Source organism: Cnephaeus nilssonii, assembly GCF_951640355.1.
Source record: "Cnephaeus nilssonii genome assembly, chromosome: 9".
Classification (NCBI taxonomy): domain Eukaryota; kingdom Metazoa; phylum Chordata; class Mammalia; order Chiroptera; family Vespertilionidae; genus Cnephaeus; species Cnephaeus nilssonii.
In genome coordinates, this window is record NC_137080.1 from 74,079,517 (window position 1) to 74,087,232 (window position 7,716).

Consider the following 7,716-nt stretch of genomic DNA (forward strand, 5'->3'; position numbering starts at 1 on the left):
TTTGAAACATGTTTGTCTTTTAAAAATAACAACACTTATGTTTATTCTCCAAATCTTATTTGAAATTAGAGTTTATTAAAAGTTTCAAATCTTTGAGAAAGTCATAAAAGATATAATAAAACTTATGAAACTGTGTTAGGGATCAATTTAATCTGTTTATATCTAATATTATTTCCAATGATTTCCTTTTGCAGAAAATATCTGCTGTTGAGCAGATGTGCTGTCATTGGCCTCTGTCATTTAATAATCGCTTGCTCCGAAAGAAGTTAAATCTCTTACAGAAAAACAAGGCTGCCTTAATTTGCTTAAAGTGAATGCTCCATTCTTTGGAAGTGATGGGTTCAGTCCATGTATTTGAGTAGTTGTCCATACTGAGTGATTATGTATATGTGATATAGCAGAAGTATCTTATTACCCAAGATCTAAAGAAATATTTGGGAATGAGAGGTATCTGATACTTGTATAATTTCATTGGGTGTCCTGTTCATGAAAATAATTGAAATACCTGATATTTATTTTGATGAATCAAGACTCTTAAATGGTGTTTAAAAAATAGTGAAAGGACAGCAGTCAGAATTTAGTGAGAAAATAGTTCTTATTTCTTTCTTCAATAAATTGTAGGTCAGTGTTATAACAGAACCTTCTGGGACTTAGGAGGGAGTCATTAATCCTTCAGACTAGGATGTCATCATGTTTAGAGAACACCTCATGTGCATGAAACCATTTTAAATTTCTCTGATTATAAAAGAATTTCAGAGATTTTTTTCACTATGTGAGCAAGTAGTAACTTAATGATGACACTCTTGGGAGTCCATTTGAATTCACTCATCACTCAACAAGTTCCAAAGAACCTTTATAGTCTTGTTTGATCAATCCTAAAAGGTCAAAGTCAATCACATTCAGCTTAATACATCATGTGAACTATGTATAGGAATTAATTCCATAGAGCAAGCCTCCTCAAAATACTTACCTTAAGCCCATACATACCAAGGAGGTTGTTACCACTGTTGATATGGTAGTGAATAGTTAAAACAGAAAAGTTGGCTATTTGAGTAGACATTTTATTTTTCATATCACCAAAAGTCAGATGCTTTGTTTTCTCATGGGAAATGGCTTTAGAAACATCTCTCCCCTGGGAATGACTTTGGAATTCACACACCACGGCTAATACAGAATGTCTTGGACAGTATTTGGGTTATTTTTAACACATGACAGAAGTCATGCTGTGGGAATTCTAAAATGCGAATGAGTAATTCTCTCAGCAATCATATCTTAAATAATAAAAATAGGTAATGTCCATTCCTTCCATCTACTCTTGGGTTTTCATAAATCTAAAAATGCTGTTCTACCTTGGGAAATAAAAATTCATCATCAACATTTATGAAAATAAGTAAATTTGATGCAAAAATGTTTGATTTGAGCAAATTAGATGAAATTAGATCTTGGTGTAGAAAAATAAGTTCCCTTCTTTTCTCACTATTTAATTCCCAAATCAGTAAGAGTAGAAAGAAAGGAATTAAACACATAAGAGGTGTTCTGCAAATGCCAAGATACCAAAAAAAGAAAATAAATAAATAAAAAATCCAATATTCACTCTTTTTAAAACAGCAAATTTGTTACTTATTTTCTGGTTTAAAAGGCAATACATGTTTGTGGTAGACAATTTAGAAAATATAGTAAAAGACAAAGAAGAAACAAAAACATCTCATTTAAACCACCAGTCAGAGAAAACTACTTTTAACATATTAATGTAAAATTTTGCAGATATTTGTGTATGCAGGCATATGAAAATGTTGGTTCTTTGCAGACATTTGTGTGTGCATGCATCTGAGAGTGTTGGTGTTTAAAAACATTGATTTGTATTCTTTTTAATGTTATTTATTCATTTAATTCCAGGAGATCAGGAATCCTGGTCTATTTTGTTCACTGATGTAGCCAGTGCCTGGCACATGGTAAGTTGTCAATAATTATTTGTTGAACTTACCTGTGCAGTATGACTTTTATTCACATGTCAGCAAATATTCTTTGAGCCCTGCTGGTGTGGCTCAGCCATTGAGCATTGACCCAGAAACCAAAAGGTTGTTGGTTTGATTCCTGGTCAGGTCATAAGCTGGGGTTGCGAGCTTGATCCCAGTAGGGGCGTGCACAGGAGGCAGCTGATCGATGATGTTCCTCTCTCATCGATGTTTTTATCTCTATATCCTTCTTCTTTCCTCTCTCTCTCTAAAAATTAATAAAACCATATTTAAAAAATATTCTTTGAAAACATGATGTTTAGTCCATTGAACAGTATGTTGTAATCTGTGTAACAAACATACTATTGCTGGGAATTAAGATTATTTCAAACTTTTTTTTTGCATAAAATTACCAAAACATCTCTGTGCACAATTCCTTTTTTTTGTACAACTTTGATTACTGGAAATAAATTAAAAAGCTAAAATTGTTTGAAATTCCCTATCTTAAAAAGGCTTCTACGGAAGTTTAATTTATCCCTCTCCTTCTTGGAAATAGTAATCTCCACTTCTTTTGATGGACCTCCTCTCTGATACTCTCATCCAGATGGTTTTAGAGGGATTAGCACCATCCGTGAAACCATTTCCCAGGACAGAGATGGACCCATAACTTAACTCGGGCCATTAAGGTGAGAAATACTTACTTTTTCAGAATGAGTGGGGACATTATTCTCTTGACTTTTTGATGGAAAGGAGGAAGGCTACCAACCATCATGGGAACAGCTAGCAGTCTTGTGCTATATGGGGAGTAAATTTTAGGTACCATGGACACCATAGAAAGCAGAGAAGAGAGACAGAAATAACCTGGATTGTTACACACTAGGACCAAACCTCACATGAAACTTGACCTAACTTTGAACTTTTCAGATTTCAGAGCTAAAAAGTTGCCTCTTTTCCTAGTGTGAGGTAAGTTTCTATTAGCAGTAATATAAATATCCTGATATGATAAATATCCTTCACAGCGTGCAAAAGGATAATTTTCCAAAATCTACTCAACATTGGTTATCATTATAAATTGGCTGATATCAGTAAGTACATTACTAGTATACCTCATTTTTGTTTCTTCAATTGTTAGTGAAGTTGAACTTTTTGCATATGATCATCTGCACAATTTTTCTTCTTTTATGGTTCTAGTTCCTTGTGGGGTATTTCAATTACTTGGGTTCCATGAGATGTATCAGTATCCTCTTGTTTGTTTTTATATAATCTTTATTTTGGAATAATTTTAGATCTGCACAAAAGTTGCAAAGACTTTGCAGAGATTTCCTCTATGCCATTCAGTCTCCTTCCCCTAACATCAACATCCCACATAACAAGGGTGTGTTTGTCAGACTAGGAAATAAACATTGGTACAGTACTATTAAACTAAACTACAGGCTCTTTTTGGGTTTCAACAGTTTTTCCATAATTGTCCTTTTTCTGTTCCAAGATCCAATCAAAGTTATATTTAAAACAATTTTCCTTGTTCGTGAATTCCTTTTTAAAATAGTCACATTATTCAACTCATTTTCACTTGCCTAAATCAATCATAATTTACAAAGTGCTAACGTATTCTTAACATGAAGAAAATTTGAGAAAGAACTCCATATGGTAGGTAATACTTCATTAATTTTGTTTTAACTGTCATACTGCTAAGCAAGTATCCAGAATAATTCATAGAATATTGACACAGTAAGTGGGCTAATTCTATGTTGCAGGTACAAGATGGATAAGATAATCTCTGAAGTCTCCTCCAAACTTGCTTTGGAGTGAGAAGGACAGAACTTCAAATACTAGAACATGTACCAGCTGTGTACGATGCTGGGTAAGTCACCTAAAAATTGTCTTGCTGTTCCTTGATTGTAAACTATCACTGTTAGGAAGGTATGTGTATGTGTCAGGAAAAAAATTGCATGCTTTTGGTGGTGTGGGTTTTTGGTCAGCTTAGATTTTCTTAGTTAGGTGGTGTTCCAAAAATATAATTAGAATAATGCAGTTCTTTCATTAGCATTTATTTTAAGTGGCAGCCATAACTGAATATAAAATATATTTTGGATGTTATTTATTTCTTTTCTGGATAATGTTGTTTATGTTTCTTCTGAAAATTTTAATATATAAAACTGAATTTAATTCCTCACTATTTAATTACTTACTTATATCCTTCATGATTACAATAGAGGTTTAATTCTGGTTCCTGCTGCTGTAATCTTCCTCAAGTGTACTCATTACACACACACACATTCACACACACACACACACGTGTATGTGTGCATATATGAAAGTTTATGATTTCTAGTAGAAAGTCAGTTTGGAAATTACTGGTTATAGGTAGAGTTGAGAGTTGTATGTAATAGCTTCTGATAACAGTGCATCTTTAATATATAGGGTGTCCCAAAAATGTATATATACACTCTGAATAAAGGCAATGTTTATTAAAATATATTTCATTTTCAAAATTGAGCTATCAGCTGTTAGGTAACTAATAGTGTTTGAGATAGCTTTAAGATGTTGGTCTCAAGACTTCTTTTCTCTCATAAGGTGGAATAGCATATGCCAATGCAAGACAAATTTTCTAATTACTATAGGTACCATCATCCCATACCATAGTTCATAGGATGGTGATCAATCAAGTCAATGGACCAATCTGGCATTTGCTGTGATCTTCCCGTCCCCCTTCCTACCTCTGACTGCTATGAAGTGGGCATCCACTGGCTATCAGATCCTGTGCAAGGCACTGATAATATCAGGTGAGAAAAAATGGTAATTTTTTCTGCCTTCATGTAGCTTGCAGATAATAAGGGGAAGTCAGCATGAATCACAGAATCACATGTGCATCTGATCACAGCACTATGAAGGAGCCGTTCAAGCTTCTCTAAGAGTAAAGCTTCCCTAAGATTTGACTTCCTGAGAGGCAGGGTGTGGCCAGGGGTGGCAGATGGTCTTCCTGAGGAAGTTGACATTAGCAGGAGAGCAGAAGTATGAATGGGAGGTATTATGTAAATGAGATGTGGAATGGAGTAAGGTGGGCATCCAGGGGAGTGGGGAGTGTTGAGTAGAAATTTCCAGGCAGAGAGTAGCTCTGAGGAGTGAAGGAGGCATGCTCTAGGATCTTATAGTGAGCCAGTGGATGCAGGTAGGGAGAGGAAGAGAGGGAGGTTGAGGAAGCTTTCTTTGGGGAAGAACCTTAGAAGTAAGGAAAAGTGGATGAGAGACAGCGCTGGGCGTTGGTGCTGAGGAAGTGGGGTGGAAACATGTGTGGATGTAGAGGGGCTTGACCATGGGAACTCTACTTTTCAGTTTTGCCTAAGACCAGCCTTGCCCTTACATTTATGAGATTTTGTACTGAAAAATTTATATATCCTCCTAAAACACATAACCTCAGTCTAGTCATGAGGAAAACATCAGAAAAACCCAAATTGAGTGACATTTTGAAACATAACTGACAAATATTACAACTGTCGAAGTCATAAAAAACAAGAACAGTCTGAGAAAGTGTCGGAGCCAAGAGGAGCTTAAGGGGATATAACAAATGAATGTAATGTGGTACGCTGAATGGGATCCTGGAACAGAAAAATGACATTATATGAGGCCAATTATCGCACTACCTGGGGCTAACAATTTACTTTTGTGAGCTCCGTAAGGGCAGGAACCTGTATCTTATTCTTCTCTCTTTTCCCAATGTCAGTCACAATGAGTGAGACACTCTAAAATAGTTTTGTTGAGTGACTAACTCAACAAGTACTGGTAATTTCTTTAGGATGTCTTGAATCAAAAGTGCTATAAAAATACAAATAGCCCTAACCGATTTGGCTCAGTGGATAGAGTGTCGTCCTGTGGACTGAAGGGTCCCAGGTTTGATTCTGGTCAAAGGCATGTACCTTGGTTGTGGGCACATCCCTAGTAGGGGGTGTGCAGGTGGCAGCTGATCAATGTTTCTCTCTCATTGATGTTTCTAATTCTCTATCCCTCTCCCTTCCTCTCTGTAAAAAAAAAATCAATAAAATATATTTCAAAAAATACAAATAAATACTTCTAACAACATATTCCCTGTTTACCATGAGATACTGCAATGAAAAGATTTTGGATACAGCAGAAACAGATGGTTCAGTTGAGATATCAGATAGGTCATATGGTATCCTGAAATTGGTGTCATGGTGGATTTTGGCCTTTCTTCCAAAATGAAATAAGCAGAAGTCGGTGGAGAATAAACTACCTCCTTCCCCTCCCCGAGGTGGAAATTGAGAAGGAGGGTGTTTGGTAAAGAAGTTTATTGAGGACTTGCTAGAACAATTGTCTCCAAACTTCTTTTATAAGGGGTCTACTCTTGAGAAGTACAGTTACTGCTCTGTTTAATAATGTGCCTCACTATATGAGGAGGCAGAGGTCCCTCCCAAATTTAGAAACTATCTTGTGCTTCTTTAAGGATTAAAGCCATATAAACAAAACTGTCTGACAATTTTTTTTTGCCCTGAAGAGGTATGTCCTTTGTTCAAAAGCTTGTCCTGCAGCGTGGACCCAAACAAAGAATCCAAAGGGCTTTGTGAGACTTGGGCACCAGATGGTCTTTGAACCTAGTGAACTCCGAGGGCCATGTTTCTCACCACTTATATTGCTGAAGCACTCTTCCCGTTCTTCCAGTATTACATGGATTACATGAATCAGAGTTATGGCACTGTGCTTGCACGATGGAAGTGGGTAGGGAGAGATGTTCGATATTGTGAATAGACAATTAGATGTCTCAAAAAATAGAATGGAGAGTCTCACAGTGGAGTTAAGAAGGAGTTATTTTGGAGTTACACAGATGCACATACACAAAATTAAACCAAACCAACCAAACAAACAGAAAACCCCAGGAGGGGGCAGGGTTTTATTTTGTAGGATTCTCCCCTTGGAATCTAAAAGTATATAGCAGGTTCTTGAATAACATCATTCCATTCAATGTTGTTTCATTATAACATTGAGAGAGAGAGAGAAAATTGATTCCTGATGGAGGCCGCTTTCTGTGTGACATTAATCTTACTTGTCTTTATTAATCTTTCTTAAATGTATATGTAGCTCACATTTATTTCAATGTTTAATATTAGAAGTGTTTTGGATCTTTATTTAGAAGTTTGTTGGGTTTTGTGACCAGAAAATGCCACAGAAATTTAACGATTTGTTCTATCAATTAGCCTATGATAAAATTAGAACCTATATAATATTAAATGAGAATGTACAGAATTTAGTTCACTGTCTTGTTTCCTCTGGGGCCCACATAAAGACAAGGTAACTACTCAGGGGTTAAACTGGGTGTGAGAGAAATGAGGAGAACAGTGGGGAGCAGGATGGGGAATATGCTGTATAATTGGAGGAAGGTGACTCTGAAATGAGGTAGAAAGTGATGTTTGAATTAGACCAATAATAAATCCATTAAAGTCCAAGTTGGCATAAATAGATACCAAGCCTTCATTACTTACAAATTTAAGCATAAGAAGAGAAATTAGCCCTAGCTGGTTTGGCTCAGCAGATAGAGCATCGGCATGCAAACTGAAAGGTCCCAGGTTCGATTCCAGTCAAGGGCACATACCTGGGTTGTGGGCTCGATCCCCATTGGGGGACTTGCAGGAGGCAATCTATCCATGATTCTCTCTCATCATGGATGTTTCTATATCTCTCTCCCTCTTCCTTCCTCTCTGAAATCAAGAAAAAAAATTTTTTTTTTAAAAAGAAGAGAAATTAAAGCCAA